Source organism: Sitophilus oryzae, unplaced genomic scaffold (genome assembly GCF_002938485.1).
Source record: "Sitophilus oryzae breed Bouriz unplaced genomic scaffold, Soryzae_2.0 scaffold_1968_pilon_pilon, whole genome shotgun sequence".
Classification (NCBI taxonomy): Eukaryota; Metazoa; Arthropoda; class Insecta; order Coleoptera; family Curculionidae; genus Sitophilus; species Sitophilus oryzae.
The window spans coordinates 423,583-445,093 of NW_022146688.1; positions in this window are offsets into that span (position 1 = coordinate 423,583).

Sequence of the window (21,511 nt, forward strand, 5' to 3'; positions counted from 1 at the left end):
ACACAGACCAAACTCAATTTCGTGCCAATCGTTCTTCTCGACCCTCAACGAATTCCAAGACCGTAATTTCAATGACAATCCCAATCCAGATCGGTAACAAGCCAAAATTTCACTAGAATTTTCCTTAAGTCGGCAGAGATCAAAAAGGCTTCCCTGCTTTCACCAAGATGGCTTGAAGTAGAAAACAAGAAAGATGCGTGCTTGCAAAATCTTGCTGGATTTCAAGTTACCAACATAAAAGTTCCAAAATTTAACACTGATAACTGACAACCAGTAAAAAATACGGATCCCAAAGTAAAGTGTCACCCAAAATTTATCTGCATATATATTATATGCATTATAATTGAATAAAATATTAATAAAACTATATTAATCAATAGGTGTGCATAATATCTTCGGAAAATAATCAATACATTTTCCGATCATATAAAAAACGATTAAAAACATTGAAATAGAAATATACGAAGATCAATCTGTCAACCTTAAACGCCCGCGCCGCGCCGGTGTCACACGATCAGCTGACAAACAATTGAAACGTCAGTCTGTAAATCGTAATATAAACAAAGACGAAATTTGGGGAAAAATCAAACCATAATCATGTAAAACCAATTAATTACACACAGGAAAAAGACATAATAAAATCCTTAACCCATGTGTATATTGTAGACCCAACATTCCCACTTGATGCGTTGAAAACAGACGAAACATAAAACCACATCAAGTCTATGTTAAAGAATCCTCCGAAGAAATATGCAAGCCTTAATAAAGAGAACTGTAGACAGAAAGGTAGATTTTAAACAGTCGATTTGATATTATTTGATATTATATTAATGATGTTTTATATTACAGCTATCGCAGACAAAACTATCCAAAGATATTATTGTGATGATGAAACTTCTAGATAAGATATTATTAGAAATTATATGTACAGTTAAGAAGTAAGCTAATTTAATGTTATTATTCAAGTTATTCAAGTAAGTTTTAGTTTTATTCCTAAAAATAAGCAAAATAAATATAATAAGTTACGGTGAAATTTTGAACCGTAACAGAATGGTATTTTTATATTTTCCTTTATATGTTGGGTCGAACCAAACCAATGTATCTATTTAATCTATACAATATACAATTCTATACTAAGCCCGCGTAAGCCGTCCTTCCTGCCCCACCTTCCCCCAGACCAGTCCGTTGTCTGCGCGACATAAAACTGGCTCGCGACCCGGTGGCGGCCACCTGGAAAAAATACCGGAATAAAAATTACATAACATGCAGAACACACGGCCGCCGGCTAGGGGTCTTATTCTCGTAGAGGAACCCGGGGCAAAAGAGGACTAAATTAACTGGATTAATTGGATAAACGCAATTAATTTGATAAAATTAACGCCTTAAATTTATCCAAGATGGTAAAAATTAGCAGATTAATAGCACTTTTTGCTTAAGTAGCATTATAATTGAGGATGCAACTTAAGTGAAATGGTCAAACTACCAGTGGTGGATTCTCAAGAAGGGCAGAAGTACAGGTGAAACCTAATGCTTCTTCAGGAGAAGAAAACTAATTTAAAGTTTATTATTCTTTAGTTAATTCTGTTTATTCCAAAAACGATTCGTTACAATCTTGCTTTTGACAAAAACTTCGGTCAATTTCATTGCTGGCCGTTATAAGCCAGCAATGAAATAGTACCTATTAGTAGAGTGTTAAAGTATATTTGACTCACCCGGGATATCACCCTATAATCATAAATCATATTTTATAAAAAAGCATTTAAGTGAAAATCTGAAACAGAAAAGGTATGGAGATAAAAACACTCATTCTCCAAATATCTCAGAAACTTCAATAGTCAGTTAGACGAGAAACCCCTTATGAATTTATGAGTTGACAATATTATTTTCAAAAAATACCATACGATAAAAAAAACCGTCATAGTTTTCATTTCAATAAAAATAATTTTTATTTGTAAAATTATATGTGAAAGATAATTGATCGTTATTAGTAGCGATGGGAACTATCGAATGGTTACTGAATGAATGATTTCAACTATCGAATGGTTTCATTCGAATAAAATCATTCATTCATTTGTATACTAAAGCATATGTGACAACCTCGCCGTGCGACTAAATGGTTATCGTTAAGCCACGACTATCGAATGCTTTTGATAAATGAAATTTAGTATTCGTTTGATTTTTGTCTGCGTCAGTAGCTTTCAGTGCTTTTTTAGTTCTTCCAAATTTTTATAACTTGCCTTCTAAATATTGTGCTATTTTTGCGTTTATTAAAATATTTAAAATACTAAAGTAGTAGTGTTTTTTTTTAATTGACGATTGTGTACGTGTGCAGGTGGTCAAAATTTTTCCGAAAATTTGTGTGATTTTCCGATCTTTCAATTATTTAATTTTATACGGTATATGGTCTATTTTTTTAATGGAAAATTTTGAGAAGTAACAATTTTTAAGAGAGACGAGGTAAACTTACAATTAATTTTAAAAATACATATGTATTTGTATTTTAGATATTTTAGTAATATGAATTAGTTGAACTTAATAATCATATTTAAGAAATGTGGTAATGTGGTTATAAGTAAATGGTTATCGAACTCAAATTTTGGGATGAGAAAATTAAATTGATTGATTAAAGTTTTACACGTGCCAATTTAAAAAAAAAGTTAACGATATTTGTATTTTGTTTATGCTAATTCTCTTAATGTAGATTTTTGCGGAGAAATATTTCATTTATTTTTTAAAGTAAATGCCAGTAAAAGCATATATTATTTTTAAATACTAATACAAAGTAATAAAAAGTAATACACATATATAATTTTGATTTCTAATTTTTTATTTATATTTTTCTTCTATTACACTGCATGCTTAGGAAATTAATAAATGTTTATATTTCATGATTTTAAAATTTGTTGTTAATATAACGAATTAGTTCTGTAATTATTATTATTTAATAAACCAACGTTGCCAAAAAATTTAGAGACTATATTACTTTTAAATAGGATCTAATATAAATAATTTTGACTTCTAATTTGTTGTTTATATTTTGCTACTACTTAAAAAAATGTTTATATTAAATGATTTTAAACTTTGGTGTTAATAGGTATAACAAATTATTACTGTTATTATTATTTATTAAACCAGTTTTGCTTAAAAACATTAAAAATCATTGTCCTATATCCAAAATAAAAAGTATTATTGCAGTATAACAACAGAATATTAATAAAAAACATGCAAAATATATAGTTATACTATCCCTAACTAATTATAATACCAAAGAATAATATTCTTTGCTAATACCAACTAATACGAATATACGGCAACAGCGCCGTTCATAATGTATTTTCTGTGTAAATACTAGCACCTCAATAAAAAAAAATAATGTGTCCTTATCTTTATCTGACTCAAAATCAAAGATGCCGGCTTTTTTCATACCATTGCCACCGACCGCCGACCGCTGTCGGGTTTCTAGGAAAGAAACCTACGTCGCCGGGCGACAACTAAAATCCAGTTTATATTTTATTATAATCGATCCTGATGAATAAATGAATTTTACAAATGAATGAATTTTACAAATGAATGAATTTTACAAATGAATGAATTTTACAAATGAATGAATTTTATAAATGAATGGTTTTTGCTGCCGAATTAATATATTTCAAGGCAGATGACGCATCTATTCGATATTTTTATTCGAATAGTTTTCAACGAATGTTTTCTTACTAGCTATCGAATTATTCGAATGAATTGCAATATATCGAATATCGAAACATTCGATAGTATTCATTCGATAGTTCCCACTACTAGTTATTAGTATTATTACTAAGCAATATTTACAGTTTCTTGTTACAAGTGTTATGATTATATTAAATACATTAAAAATAATATTAATGTTTCCGAAATAGTGTATACAGGGCGGTTCATTAGTGCGTGTAAGTTCAATATTGTGGTCATTGTCGAAGATTCTTGTCGAAAATTTCATACATTTTGCACCCCCCCCCTCCCTTTTTCTCTGTAGATGATCGGATTCGGTATAAAATTCTGCATATAGTACCCTTTTTTTATTTGAATCACTCTACAGTGTTGCCATTTTATTAAGTTATAGAATTTGTTCGTTTTCACAAAGTGGTGACCCATGGTAAAAAACTTAATGTTAAAAACAAAAACAAAGTCCGAACCACTGTCAAAAAATTCTTTATTAGTGACCGGTCTCGGTAATTCCAGCTATCGTCACACCTTTGTCAAAAACAGCTGTTCGTTTGAGTTTATATGTAAAATAAAAATGAAAATTTGCCATTCTATTACTTATTTACTAAAACTTTGTTTAAAAACATTATATCCGAAACGTGGTAAACAACTGGAGTGAACTTTATTAACACTTGGCTTCAGATGGTATAGTACGAGAGCTGCTGGAAGCAACGTCGGATAAAACAAGCATTTTAAGACGTCTGGCTCTTTGATATATCTTTTACTATGCTCTCTAGAACAGCATGCGGCCCGTCTGGCTGCCGGTAAACGTTGCGTTCTCTACTGCGCATTGAAAGAAGATCCTGTATTTTTATTAGTTCTATAAATTCTAGTATTGAATATTAATCGAACATGTCTCCATAGCGCAGTGCGTAGAGTTTCCGACCACGAACCGAAGATTCAGAGTTCGAATCCGGGTCAGGACAACGACTTTTTATTTTATTTTCGTTTATATTCTGATAGTAAAGTATTAAATATTTGTTTTTGAATCACCATAATTATTTTTTAATACTTTACTATCAGAATGTAAACGAAAATAAAATAAAAAAATTTTTGACCTGACCCGGATTCGAACTCTGAATCTTCGGTTCGTGGTCGGAAACTCTACGCACTGCGCTATGGAGACATGTTCGATTTATATTCAATACTAGAATTTATAGGACTAAATTAATAAAAAATATAGGATCTTCTTTCGATGCGCAGTAGTGAACGCAACAGGTATCGGCAGCCAGACGGGCCGTATGTTGTTCCAGAGAGCATAGTAAAATATATATCAAAGAGCCAGACGTCTTAAAATACTTTCTCGAAAATGTTGCTAGCTCTTAGCCCACGGCCACACAGAAAGCGTTTTTAGCGTTTTTTGCGCCTCAAGCGCTTTTTGCGAGTTTACCGTTTTAAGCGCTTTTTTCGGTTTGTGTCCATTAAAAACACGCAAAAGACGCGGCAGGTCTGCAGTTTCTATCAATATGTCAATTAGTAACGTCGCAAGCTCGTGGTTTCCCGGCCCGTCCAACAATCAATCCTGTGAGAAAGAGATAGGCGAGATCGGCGCCGTTAGCGTTGAAGAGACGAAGATAAAAGATGCTAGGATTGAATTGTGGACGGGCCGGGGCATATATTCGGAGACAAACACAATCTACTGCTAGTGCCAGTGGTGTGTGTAAAAATAATAATTAATATTTGCCATTTATTTTACGAATTTTAGTTTATGTACATATGTTGTAGTGTTGTAGTGTTGTGACTTGTTATAATTATAATATTATATAATATACAGGGTGTCCCAGAAATGAGTGCAGATATTTTAACTGGTAGTATAGTTCAACCCCAGAAACACGCCTATGAGGTTTTTTTTGCGAAAAAAAAATGTTGAAAATTTTATATTTTTCTTGACATTTTCCGGAAAATGTTGAAAAACTTTTGAGTGCCACTGTTCACTCCCCGGGAAATTCGTTTACCGGGCATAGAGAGTGTCGGAGAGAATGCAACGTTGCCACCTCCTACCATACCCACATTCTGCATGTTTATCTATAAATTCAATTATTTTAAGTTGCTACAGAAAAAAATACGAAAATTCATTTTATTCATATTAGTTTTGATATATTGCTCTACTAATTCTAGAGAAACGCGCAATATTTTAAATACTTTTTACAGTGGAGTAAACTGAAAAAATAAATCTTAACAATTATAGCTTCTTTTTTCGCCATATTAGGAAATATTTTCAATCGTTTCAATAAACAATTATAACCTTTAATGTTTAGTTAGAGCTTACCCTTTTAATGAAAGTGTTTTTTATCCAGCACACATATACGTAAACACATACACACAAAATATCTATTAAACTGAACATCACAAACCTATCACATGCCTATCACTTTTAAAATATTATTTAAAATTTTCACATGATAATAATCAAACACTAAACTCATAAATACAATAAAAATGTTAAAAACTTGCTTTAATAACTACTCATATCCGGAGGCTGATGGTAGACAGTCCGGGGTTTTCTTCGACATTTCTTCAAAACCGACGCAACCCCGACAACGATTTCGAAAATACTGAAGGAATTACAAATTACAAATTTTTATTTAGAAATTTTTTACCTTAGCGTCCTCTACTGGACTGATGTATTACTATTATGGGTCAACGTTTTGGTGGTTGTATAAAGATAGATAAATCAATTTTCTAAATGTTTAATGTATGGAGTAGGGATATCCCAAAAATAAAATAAAAGTACAAGAAAGGGTATACCCAAGAAAGAATTAAGGTAAAATCAAAGAGTATTCTACGTTATCAAACCTGATATCAAAGTGATAAACAAACATCGGCGCATGCGGCAGCGAGCACTTACACTTAATTTTTCAGTTCATTGCTAGATGGCCTTTTACTAGGGATGCACTGCAAACAAATATTCCAGCAAAACTAAAGTGTTTTTTCTTATTCTAAATTCTAACAAATAAATAAACCTGTAAAACTGTATAAATAAAATCGGTCTTCGATTTAAAAAAAAAGATCGATTATACCAAAAAATCGTTTGATAAAAATCACGTCGATTTGATAATAATCGATTCGAATCGTACATCCCTAGTATGGTGTGTAGTTTAAGGTTATGTTTAAGGTTAATCGTGGGTTATTAAACTCGCACAAAAACAAAACAGAAAACAACAAAAAACAATGCAAACAATGCCAAATAAACCTGTAAAAAAGTACTTTTATTATTCAAAATGAAATATCATATAATTCAGTTGGTATACGAATATTTTTTTATTTATTTATAATGTTTCGAGTCAAAAATATGTGAGAAATGAGGTAAACAGATTAAATGTCTTAATAAATTCGTTTTTAATTTATTAACCTTTCAGGTATCTACCTAATGGTAGGAAGAAATTATTTATATAATGGTAGGAAAAATAATTTCACTTTAATTATGTATTAGAAAATCAGTAATCTTAAATTAGGATGCAGCAATGGAGAAGGCAATTGTAATCACAATACAATAATAGATCTACAAATACCAAGCAATACATTAAATCAAAAATCTCAGTAACACTGTTGTAATAATGTACTCCCTGTGGTCTTATTAAGTATAAAGTTTTGTTTTACATGAAAATAATTATCCCATTTAATTATTCATTAAATTTTAGTGTCAGCTTATTGATAGCTCGATTACCAGTCAAATAGTTTCGATGTTTTCTATACTATGAAGAAAATTTGATCTGATTAGATTAATTCAGATGTAAATTTATGTTATACGGTAAGATATTTTTAAACAAACCAAGAAAGTTCTCTTCAGACAAGTTCTGGTCTGAAATTGCAAATATTAATGAAAAAGTTATACATGTAGTTTTCTATTCATAAATGATATTATTGATTTTATTCTAGGTGAATGTATCGAGTCATATTATATTCTGCAGAATATATTGAGAAAAATGGTAAACTAACTAAAAGTGCTAACAAAATTTCTTAGGAAGTTATCGATATACCTAATTATTAGAAGCTGTAACAAATGTTCAAAGAGTCAGAGTATACTTTATTAGAAGTGTGTTAGATAGAATTATACACTTTAAAGAAAATATCTTTTATTATTGCAGGTAATGCATATTGTGTAATGCATATAATATGTGAAATCTATTATTACATACAAAGATTGAAAATTATTTAAACAGCTACCTGTATGTTGTCTCACAATCTCATTTAGTGAATGGGTTATTAAAAATTGAACATATTTACACACAGAATATTGTGGATATGGATATCTGGAAAGCATGTTATAACCATTTTTATTTTTAGGATTTATGAAATGATTACATAAATATACTAACAACAAATTGCAATGCATCTGTATATTAGAGACAAAGATGAAAGAGAGTAACAAGAATATATGTATTCAAAAGAAAAATATCAAGACCATTTGTAGTAATTAAAATTAAAGAATAAAATACATAAAATGTACCATATGATCGAAAAAAAAACGGCGTCCAGTTGGCTGGGAAATGACGATCAATGACATTTCCTATATAAATTTACATATAAAATGACAGCGACCTTCATTTCATAGCCATCGTTGACGCCGTTTTTTCTCGATCATACGGTAGTTTATGTGTGAACAAATTCTCATTTCATATAAAAATTGGAGCTCTATCTAGAGTATATTTGAATATAAATGTTTTTATGTATTGGAAGGGGGACTGTAGTTTTCAAATATAATAAAGAAAATAGACTAAAAAAACATGTGTGTAAGTTCTTTTTTAAACTATTCTGTAGTTACGTAAATGTGTTTCAAATAGGTTGCTTTTCACAATAAAGTCAATACACAGTAATTATGCTTTACTTTTTCAAAACACACTCTTGTTTTTTATTATCAGAGAGTTATTAATATTAGAAAATTTAGTTACATGAATATAATAGGAGTAAATATTATGTTTCAAGTTTCAAATAATTAGAATATGATATGAGTCATAATAGCTTAAATATGATTGCTAATAAAATACCTAGTTTATACACATTTAGATATATCTCTTTAAATATAAATTGGTATTGCCACCATGCGATTAATGGGAAATACAATATGGTCGTGAAAAAAAAACGTCAGCGATGGCTATGATATGAAGATCGCTGTCAATTTATGTGTAAAATTTTATGGAGAATGTCACCGACCGTTATTTTCAAGCCATTCTGGACGCCGTTTTTTTCGAACATACGGTATTTCTAGGTATGGAATTATGTCTCTAATATGTAGTTAGGTAATTTTTTCCATTTGCCTATTGTTAATTATAACGTCGTCAAACTATAAAATTTGCTATATTTTTTTACTTAAATTTTTTAGTAATATCAGAACATGTTTTGAATAGTTTAATTAGTAATAAAGCTACTAATATGTTCAGTTATTTTTTTCTATAAAGCTTTTTGATAAAAAATAAGTATACCTGCTAAGACGTTAAATTGCCTGAGAAATTACGATCGATGCCATTTACCATCCACTTTTACACAATAAAATGCCATCGATCGTAATTTCAAAAGCAGAAAACTTGCCGCCGTTTTTTCCAATGAAATGGGCGGTGGGGAGAAAATTACAGATTCCTGTATTATATTAACGTCATTATTAATCGCATGTACACAAAGCATGTACACCAATGTACACTATTAGAAATCGATCTAATTTCTAATATTATCGAGCTTTTAAAATTCGAGAAAGGGATCGGAGATTGTGTTTAAAGTGTTAAATGTGAAATGTTCGTTAGTGCATATTTTTGTGTCGGTAATCGGTATCGGTATAGGCAAATCGCGATGGAGTATACAAATCCGAAGAAGGTGGATATGCTAAGAGCATAGGTACTTTCTGGCAGGGGAAAGCGCTGTAGAAGCTCGGAGACTTATTCCGAAGAGTATCCGAATAGATAAATCCTTAATGCTCGAACCTTTGTAAGTATGGTTCAGCATTTGAAGGATTCGGGAAAAGCAACGAAGAATTGCTACAAAACGTTAAAAATTCCATGCTCAGAAGAAGGAGAGCATGTATTGGAAATGGAGGTCGTCATGTTGAACAATTATTGTAATAGCATGCAGTCAAGAAGCGAAGGGTATACCGGGTGATGCATCGTTGGAAATATAGGATATCCCATGCAAATTTTGAACTGTCGAGATATTGGATCCCCTTGTGCAAATTTGTAATGTATCTTTAAAAACCATTTACGATTTAGCTCTAAAATTAATAGGGGAGCCAATATTTCCACAGTTGAAAATTTGCATAGTGTTGTTAAGAATTGTAGTGAAGTGATGTTATTAAGTGTAGTGTTATGTGCAGTTTTAAGAGTGGTAAAATGGAAAAAAAGAAAGCTCTGCAGTTGTATCTCTCTGCTATAGGGATATCTTTTTTTATTGTTTGGTAAGTTTTTTTTCTTTTAGTTTATTTTGTGTAATGTGAAAAGTAGGGCTACTGGCGATCACCCACTTAAAAAAAGTAACGCACCTCTGCAGAACCTCTTGGATGGTGTGGGATTTTGCAAGTACTTTTTAAGTCTTTCTAGTCGATGTGGCAACAGCGGGCGGCGAACAAGCTGAGATCCGCGAGATCTCTCCCCCGCGCCGGGGGATCCGCGAGATTCCCCGGCGGCTCTCAAAATGTCGCAATTTTTTTTTTAAACTTTCAAAGTTAAATAACTCGGTTATTTTCAATCTATTTTAAAAATGGTAAAGAGAAAATATGTTTCTTTTGGCCAGATCTACCACCCCTTAAAATATCTGCACTCATTTCTGGGACACCCTGTATAGAATAGTAAATAGCTCTAGTTGCTAATGCAATTTTATGACATGATTTATGAAACATTTTGGAGTAAAACGCCGTGGTCTTTACGCGCGCTGGGAGTAAAAATTCATGGCCGTGACATACGAGCTGGTGAGACGCCCCTGACACACGACCTCGTTGTAACGAAACGTGTTAACGGCTAGAGATACGTAGTGACCCGACGTGTATTTGTGAGCAGTCCACGTGTTTATCAAAAATACTGATATTACAAATAATACAAATTTTGTAAAAGTGAATCAAATTATTACGCGTAAAAAACATTTGTTACACGTAAAAAACTAGTTTTATTATTTTACGCGAATAAAACTGTTACACTTAAAAAACTATTTTTTACGCGTATAAAACTATTTGTTACGTGTAAAAATCTATTTGTTCACTTAAAAACTCTTTTTTTAGGCGTCAAAAACTTATTGTTTCTGGTGGAAAACCTTTCTTATGCCAAAAAAAGATTCCGTGTAAAAAACTATTTCTTACACGTAAAAAACTAATTTTTACGAGTCAAAAACTTATTGTTTCTTTAAAAAAAACTTTTTTACCCAAAAGAAAATATTTTTTTACGTGTAAAAAACTATTTGTTACAAGTAAAAAATTACTTTTCTACGTGTCAAAAACTTATTGTTTCTGGTAAAAAACTTTTTGTTACGCAAAAAAAATATTTCTTACGTGTAAAAAACTATTTGTTACACGTAAAAAACTATTTTTTTACGCGTAAAAACTTATTGTTTCTGCTAAAAAACATTTTTTAAGCAAAAAAAAATTACGTGTAAAAAACTATTTGTTACTCGTAAAAAACTATTTTTTTTTCGCGTCAAAAACTTATTATTTCTGGTAAGAAAACTTTTTTACGCAAAAGAAAAAATATTTTTTACGTCTATAAAACTATTTGTTACACGTAAAAAATATTTTTTTACGCGTCAAAAACTTATTGTTTCTGGTAAAAAACTTTTTTTACGCGTAAGAAAATATTCCTTTAATTTATTACTTTTTCAACATTTCAAACTACATTTTTTCAAACATTTCCTTCAAATTTTTGAATTTAATAGAATCTTCCTAAACAGTATATGTTCTCTATAAAAATATTTTTAGATAATATCCTAAAATGAAAAAAAATGCATACTATTTAATTTAATTTTTATTGCATTATTAAATATTACGTCCGCCTATGACGAGGTCTCATAGAAAACGCTAAAGACGCTACAGAAAACAAATTGATTTGTTTTCATTTGCGTTTTTTTGCGAGATACGCCGAACGCTAGACGCTTTTGGTGGGGCCACTCCTATATAATCCTGTTATTTTGTTTTAGACGCAAAAGACGCTTCACGCTAAAAACGCAAAAAACGCTTTCTGTGTGGCCGTGCACTTAGACTAGTAGCTCTGCTGTAAAAAATTAAGTTGCCACATTTATTTATTTATTTCCTGACATTGTCATTCGTTTTGACACTTTAGTTTTGTATTACGAGTTGTTGGTTTAAATGAACTGTGTTGTGATACTTATTATATTATAAGCTTAGACATTTTTACTAGCAAACCTTGCAGTCGAACATTGTTCTTTTTAGAACCTCTTTTAGTGCAAAGTGTACAAGATAGCTTAATAGCCGTAAAAAACTTTTTTAGAATATTTTGAATGGGAAAGCGGTAGTAATATGTCCCCTAAGTACTGTTAAGAAGGTGGGTTTTGTTAATGTAAATAATAACTCTTTATATATTTATAATTAATTGATTTTTGTTTCCTAAAATATTTTTATTAAAAGATAATATGTAAAAGTGGACAACGCTGTGCAGGTCAAGCTTAATCACGTGACTAAAAGTTTATTTGATATGAACTATACATTTTCTACTACAAAAAGCCTATCCACTTCTATGGTAGAAATGACATGATTTGCCCATATAAATTGTAAAGTAAATATAATATTGCACCCAATTACATACTTTTTTCTTTCCTTTTATCTGGTCCTTCAGGAACAGCCGCCACTGCTGTTGCGTATTAACACATTACAGAAAATATTGTCTCCTAAGCTGGCAGAACTGAAATGTTTTTCTCCAATATTTACAGAAAATGTTGTATTCTGTAAACTTCGCCTTCTATAAAGTGTAATGGAAAATTACCGTGATTGCATCATTGTCTGGTACACTTATTTTCCGACACTCCCCTCACTGTTTATCTACTACAAAAACAAAAGCAAAACTTGAAAATATCGTCTGCGATAAATTTCCAGACAAAAAACTTATAATGTAAACAGAAACGAAGACAACGGCAAAAAGTGTGCGAGAGGGGCATCATCAGCGGTCCGAAATTTATGTTATAATCAAGGCGGCGAGAACGAAAAAAAAATGGTCCCGTCTAAATTACGGCCTACCATAACTTATGAGCAATTTACGGCCAACGCCTACTTGAACGCGCGCTGATAATAATTAGCCAAGGTCGTGCACGCCGGCCGGTGGGAGCAAAAAACAATCGAGGCACAGCGACGCCGTCGTCCGACGCCATCTTGATAGCCACCCTCACATTTTTTTAATTAAGATTTTTTTTAAGTTTTTACATAAACATATATTTTACCAGGGCAGCCGCGTTACTCCCCAATAATGAGTTATTTCGCTGCATCTTTATGCACCCTATAACAGTCAGCAATGCAGTTACACGGATAGGGATCGATATTCAGTAGGATCTACATCCATCAGTATCGACACCGGAAAGAGCTCCGTGGATTCGTATCCATCCGGACCTATTCATCTCGGTAGCCTACTGTCCTCAATCTTCTTCTTCCTCTTAATTATGACATATTCCTCATTTTGAGTTTAGACTGTGTCTTGGGAGTGCTGACATCCAACTTTCATATTATCTTTTAGTGATCTACCTGATGGCATTTTTTGACTTAGATTTTGTGTACAGAGTATTCCAAATTCGAGGGTGACTAGGGTAGAACACCCGGTTGTGACCACTTAGCCGGTTGTAGCCACTTCTGCATAAAATGCCAAATATTAGGGTTTTTGGTCGATTTGGCAAATTTGCAACCACGTAGATCATAACATACAATTATTAGCGACCTCTAGGTTGAAAAATGAAACTATAGGTGCATAATGTGTCTGTGTGTAACGGCTTTCAAAGTGCAGTGTCTGTAAATTGCTCAATTTGCAAAATTTGTTAAGGATCACAATGTTAGTAAACAGGCTATATTTTGCATTTTTTAAACTTTATTGCTTCAACTTTTGAATAGGTTAAGTGAAGGTGTTTAAGCCTTTTAAATTCTGTATTATAGGTTAGGTTTTTTCTTCTCATAATTTAAAAAAATAAATGGCCACACCTGGAATAGAATTTTTTGTCAATCTGCTAGTTGTGGCCATGACATGGCCAGAACCGGCAAAGTTAAAGTATATTTGTGGCCACGTACTAAAAACCGTGTAAAAACCGCACCTTTTCGATGTTGTCTTTCTGAGTTAGGGTAATTTCGGAGAAAATGGCCATACGGGAAAAAAGGCCAGTCGAATTTTTTTTTAAATAAAGAACCTATTTGTAGTTTTAAAAAATAATATTTATTTGAAATATGAGAATTATAGCTATTTAGGTATGATATAAAAACAATTTGACTAACCATCGCTCCCGTATGACCATCTCCCCCGGAATTACCCTATGGTAATTTAAAAATTTTCAGATAGCAGAAAAAATGGTTCTTTTCAACTACTCCCAAGAAGATATGGAAAAAAATTGTTAAATGCCATCGGTGAACAACATAATATGGCTGTGTCAACGGCGTGCAAACAGTTTAAAGTGCTCCGGACTTCGGTGCGGTATAGATTGTCAGGTAAAACTTCAGATAGCTGTAGAAGAGTTGGCCCAACTGCAGTACTTGGGTTAGAAGTTGAAAAAAAAAATGGTGAAGTGGATTCTTCATCAGACGGCAAAAGGGTTTCCGATTAATCGAGAAGGTCTTCTATATTCGGTACAAAAGCTAATAGAAGAATTTAAAATACCGACTCCCTTCAAGAATAATGTTCCAGGAGACAAGTGATTTAAGTCTTTCTTAGTTAGAAACCCGAAAGTATCTAGGAAATATTAGGAATACATAAACCAAGCAAGAGCGGCTGTTACGGAGACAAAAATCAGGCAATGGTTTGAAGAGGTGCGGCAACAATTAGGTCCTGACATTGAAATTCTGAACCACCCAAATAGAATTTTTAACCTGGACGAAACAGCAATTTTTTTTATCACCTAAAGGCAATTTAGTCCTAGGAGCAAGAGGGAAAGGTGTCTATGACGTTACTACTACCTCTGAGAAAGACAATGTAATAACCCTGATGGTTGCCAGCGCAAATGGTCAATTTGGTCCTCCCTTAACATTACCTAAAGAATATTTTTGCAAGAATGTGGCCACAAATGGTAGTAAATGTGGCCACATTTGACACAAGGTGGCCACAAATGAGAAAAATCGTATGTTTTCATAAAATGCTTATTTTCTGTTTATTAAGAATACAAATCTTTACAATAAAAGCCGATTTTGAAAGAAAAATGTTTGGAGAAGCACCAAAAATGTTGCTTTATCTCCAAAATTAACTACAAATATTTTTTCTGATAAGTCAAACTCTAAAAATCCCTTAATCTGGCCACAACCGGTACTTCTACCCTAGGGGAAAACTACTTGTTTGTTGGCAAAGATGATTCTAAGTTCATAATTTGTATCGGCTATTGTTGTTTTAATTGAACATGGTATGCATCAACTTTTGGACTTAAAAATAATATCTGTTAGAGTAACTGCAACAAACTATAATAATATGCCTTTTCTGTGACAGTGACATTTGAGAAACAATAACTACTATTTCATAGGCATGTTGATAAGGACCAAAAGCAAAAGCATGTTTTAACGCTAACAACTCAAAAATCAAATACTTTGGCTACATAGTCCTTAAAGAATCATCAAAATCGGTTGACTAGGACAAAATACAGTCCGGCAATAGTGCGTCGGGCATCTGTAGCTCCTAGAATAAAAGAACTTAGTAATTTTGTTTAAGTGTAAACATAAAATATGTACGAGGATGTATTTCAAGAAAATATTTTAACTTCTATAGGTTGGCTCAACACAGTATGAGTGGATTTGGATGATTTTTTTATATGGAACCCCCTGTATAGTATTGCATTTTTGGCTTTCTTTCAGATCACTTTACATAATCCTAAATTATGAGTAAATACGTTTCGATAGTTTCAGAAATATTAATAAATAAATAAAAAATATTTATTTTTCAGCCTTTCTTAAAAAATTACTAAAAATACAAGAGCTGTTCTGAAATCAAAACTATATTAGGCATTTACTTAAAATTGTCTCTACTTACTTTGTTATAAATATCTAATCGTAAATCATACAAGGTATTCAAAATTCTTCGCCAAACTTTCGATATAGATATAGATATAAAATAATTTTTCTATGTTTTTTTTTAAATGGAAAACACCCTGTATATTATTTTTTATTTGATGGAGCCAAAAAAATGAACAGTTTTTGTATTTAAAGTGTTTCAAAATTTTTGTTTCGCAGATACACGCAGTATTATTTCATATGGCTTTTTGAACCGTAAAATACCGGAGAAAAAATATTGTGTGGCTTTAATAAAAATTAACTATGGAAAATGCCATATATGAAATATAGAGCCGCGAATATCTGCGAAACCGTTTAAAATTTTGAAATACTCTAAATACAAAAAAATGTTAATTTTTTATTTCTCCATCTATTGAAAAAATAATATACAGCATGTTCCATTTAAAAAAGGAAGAACAATTATTGTATATTTTAGAAAGAGAAACAGTTTTCACCTTCTCGATACCTTTTACAGTAACAGAGATATGGGGGGTGTCCCAAATTGTAAAATTTTCAAAAATACCCTGTAGCTCGGAAATCAAGAGGGCTATGAATATTTTGTTTACACCATCTTCCGTTTAACAAAAAAGTCGGACAGGTTTGTGCAAACCGCATCCTCCTATCTTTGCTAATAACGGAGATAGGGTAGCGCGGGGCAATAAGAGCCACCTAAGGAAAACCTGAAATAAAATGCTACTTATTCCACTGCTGGCAACAATTTTCTTTTTCTAGATAGTTCGTGATGTGTAAAATAAAATATAAGTATCAGTTCTCTGTTTTAGATAAACATTACTGGGATGCAAAAGAAAAACTAAAACCTATCATTGGCTCTCATTACCCATAACAGTGGGGAAATTGAAGTCACTTTATTTTACATATTTAAATCTGTTATTAACATTGTCAAACAAAATTTGAATTATTTTAGGTAAAACACAAGAGAAAAATACATATATCTGAAATATTTTAAAATAAAAATTTAAGTTATTTCAGTTGAAACCAAAGTTACAAATATGTTTGGAACATCCTAAAACAAAATTTAAATTATTTTAGTTAAAACAAAAGACACAAAATATGTCTGGAATATTCTGAAACAAAATTTAAATTATCTTTTTTAAAATAAAATAAGGAAATATGTTTATAACATTCTAAAATAAAATTGAACCACCATGGGGGATGAGAGCCACTCTGGCTCCGATTACCCCGTTTGTTTACATATTTGCAAGTTAAAAATAACAAAATTAAATGCGCTAACAGAAGCAACACAACTGCACAAATCGAATCTACACTTCAGTAGATTTTGATTAACACCGCTATTTTGATCTAAAGCAAAATATAAATACAACTTACACTAATTTTTTAAAACGTGCACGCTATAAGAAAGTCCCGTAAACTCGATGCGTTCTCTAACAGACTTTGAATCGTACCAAAACAAGGCGGTGGTGGCTTTAGGAAACATTTATGGGGATCCCGCATTTTCAAAAATACCCTGTAGCTCGGAAATGAAGAGGACTATGAATATTTTGTTTACATCATCTTCCGTTTAACAAAAAAGTCGTACAGGCTTGTGCAAACTGCATCCTCCTATCTTTGCTAACAACGGAGATACCGTATGATTTCAACCAAAATGGGACACCCTGTACATTTTAAATACATTTTAATACGCTCGTCAAAAGGTAGTTTAAACGATATTAATATTCTAAATGATTCCCAGCATCAGCGTATTTTGAAAATTAAAAAATTAAGATTGTTCCATTTTATGTTGGCTACAGTTGAAAATGATAAACAATTTTAATGAGCAATAAGTAGGTACGTAGGTTTTAGCTTAATCCTATTGTGAATACGTTTTACTCTTTAGCAGTGCGTATGTCAGATGTTTCTGGAATGTTAATTAATGACACGTGGGACGCTCCACTGCATCCGACTTTTTTAGCATTCTTTTATAGACTTAGCGCACATATCCCCAACAAGGCCAATTACAACGACCTCTAGTTAAGAAAGGCAGAAGAAAAAGACGAAGAGAAAAAAGAACCTGAAAGCGTAGATAAAAGTTTTAGAGCCTTGTCGTCCCACCTATATACCAACGTCATTAGTAAAAAGCTTGCAGTTGTGCTATTGAAAATCCAGCTTGCAGAAATGCCACGGACAAGGCGGGGGAAGATTACTATACAGAAATTAGTATTATGATGCGATGTTTCCTACACAATAAACTCCTAGACAGTTTAGTTTTATTTTTTGCCTGTTCAATAATTAATTTGAATAAATTAGTCTAGTCAAATTATATTTTTGGGGGAAAGTTTTGGGGTAGTTGTAATTTATTTTTTGTGTTTGTGGGGGCGCTGAATCTTAATCTGATGATTGCTAACAAAATTTCGCGAGGAAACATTGAAAACAATTCAAAAAACGTAAAAACGTTTTCTGTGCTTTTTTTGCTTATAAGTCCTATATAATTATAAATTTTTCAGAAATAATACTTTTCTACAAAATAAAAGTAACCAAAATTTCCTACAACTTCAGTTCTTTATATTTTTTTCCTGAGCCAATCCGATAGTAATATTTGAATTTGTTTAAACAAATATTAAGAATTCAATGTTGTAAAAAATTGTCAGTGATGCCATTGTTTATGAAGTTAGACTACCAAAATTGGTAAAAGAGTTTTATAGAGATGGAGAAAAAAATATATGTAAAGATATTTTAGTTAAATGCTACAGGGTGTTCAAAATATATTCATGAATTCCAACTACTTAAAATTAAAAAATCTCATTTTTTTCCAAATGGCACTATGGAACTATGCACTATTTTATATGGCATACTATAAGAATAGATGTAGATTATCTAGAAAACATTTTCAGTGTGTAATGGAACGGTTTTAAAAGTTAATATTTTTAAAGTTATAAACATAAAACCGCAAAAAGATATTTTTTTTTTCACTTTTTTGCATTTTTCTCCATGTTCCGTCGCGAAATTTTGTTAGCAAACCTTAGATTCGTATTCAGCACAACAAAATACATAGTATAGTCTGTCCAACGAGAAGATCCTTGACAGTGATAGATGTGTCTGTCATATTTTACAAAGAAATAAGTTGGTACAACTGGAACGCATAGCAGGAAATATTTAAAATTTGACTGACAAGTGATTACTTCAAAATATTGTGAAAAAAACTGCATAAAACTGAAAAAATGTAATCGAGTTATTTTATTTAATCAAAACGGTATGTGTTAATACAAAGCAAACACGAACAAGACACCATATACCAAAAGAATAGAGAAAAGAACTATTTCTTACTTTCAAGCTTTATGAAACTTCCCACATTTATGATTATATTTAACAATATAACTTATATATACAAATACAAATGTTGTTATATTCCACAGGAATAAATAAAACAACATAAATAAAACAAACTATTTTATTAATAATAACACTTACCAAATTTTATACCTTAAAGGTTGATTAATTAACATTAATCTTAATATTTTTAAACCAGTACCTTTTGACATTATTTTTCTGCAGTACTAAAATCCATTATTTACCTATCGTGTGATGTCGATATTTTACAGCTACTCCAGTTTTTAGTATGGTCCTACCATATTCGAGATGCATTTATCTACGACGAGATGGTATACGAACTTTATTGAGGGTAACTTGTAACTTTATTGGTGTATAAGACTTTCTGCTTGGGCAGCGAGTATTAACCATACACTGTGCTCTGGGTCTACAGTTAATTTTCACTCAATTTTTCCTCCACTTGACTTCAAAAGACACAAAACACAGGTAATAACACGAATCAAAATGCATCATCTTCCAAAACGCAGGGTATTTGACAAAAGTTGACACAACATTATAACCTATAATTTGGCAAGACTTTGACAAGCGTCAAAAATCTAAAGGCGAGTTCATACGCATCGGCGTCCGTTTGTCGTTCATCGTTCCGTCAAACCAATAAAATTGAAATACGATCTCTCATTTTTGAAATAAACCAATAAAACTGGTTAAAAACAACAAGAGACGACGCATGACGGATTTACATTTAAACCCATCCATAGTTAACTTAAAAATTATTAGAAACTTTTTTTAGTAAAATAAATAGATTGGTATGGGACTTCATCTGTTTTTCTTCTGTCATCGTCTGTCGAAATCTTACCTGAGAAAAAAAATAGAGTATACATAGAATAAATTAACTAGAACTACCCAAAACTTTCCTCCAAGAAGCATTTTTGAGTACAATTTGACTAGACCAAATTGTATAGGTACTTAAAATTTATCAAAATTATAAACTTTTATTACTAGAATATTTAGGTAGATACGTATCGGATCTTATATAAATGATCCTAAGTCGACTGGCTGTGTAATTAATAGGCTGTGCTAAAACTACAGATTATTTATCAGTCTTGTAAGTTCAACAAATTGTTTGTTAAAAATAATTGTGTCCATGTCCTTATACTAAATTGGTTTTTAGAAATAGCTAGACACATCTATCATTCTACGCCGCAACATGATATTAAAAAAGTAGATGCTTAAAAGAAATTATGGAATCTGTTTCGCTTTATTATGCAATAATATTTATTTACTTCCTCATTACTAATCACGAGAACTTGTGGACATTATTTTTTGATGAAGGATATCTGATATAATACTTAAAAATACTATTTATATTTAATATCAATGTACTGTAATATTATTGAGATAAAATTAGCTACATGACTTGTACCTTTCTAGTTATGTTGTTGTTGGCTTATTACCTATAGTGCAATATTTTGTAAAAACCATAATTACAAATAAAAAATAAATAAAATTTTAATTTCTCCAATAAATTTATAAAAAATTAATTATTATATATTTTAAAATGGTCATTGATTTAGGTACCAATTAAAAAAAATAGTTGCCTTCAAAATTAAAGGTAACTTGGTATGAAGTTTATTGTACCAACATATTTTTGCAACTAACTTGTATTAGAATAGTAAAATGCTGTTTTCCGAGATATGTCCCCTATTAGGCCATGACCATGTGTCACAAAAGTAATTTAAAAAATTAAGATTTCAACAAAAATTCGCAAGATAGTACCGTATGATCGAAAAAAAAACGGCGTCAAAGACGGCTAAGGAATAACAATATGGGTGATAATTTTGGCGAGATCAATCTCTAAACGTCGTTTACTAAAAAGTGACATAAAATTTGTTAAAAATTAACACTAATTATATCGGATGGCTGTAATGTTCTACAAGCAGATGTTTACGTCATAAAGGAAGCGGCCACTTGTATACGAGAGAAAATCGCTGATAGACCAATAGGGAATATCGTGATACACTCTGACAGCTTGGGCGCTTTAAGAAGCATCACCATGCAATCAGTGAGATCGAAAACTGTGATGGACTGCCAAGAAGCACTGTTCTGGCTGCGTCAAGGCGGGGCTACTCTGTGCTGGGGTACCAGGCCACAGCAATGGGCCAGAAGCAGACAGGCTCGCCCAGGTTGATGACACTTCTTATGGGAGAACTGGCAATGGTTGAAAACTTGACTACAAGCGATTTTCTAGGAATCTTCCTTACCGATAAATTATTGACAAGAGTGACACATAAAACCTTGACATTCCTTCAGTATAACAGTTCATCTCTTTTTCTTTCTAAAGTG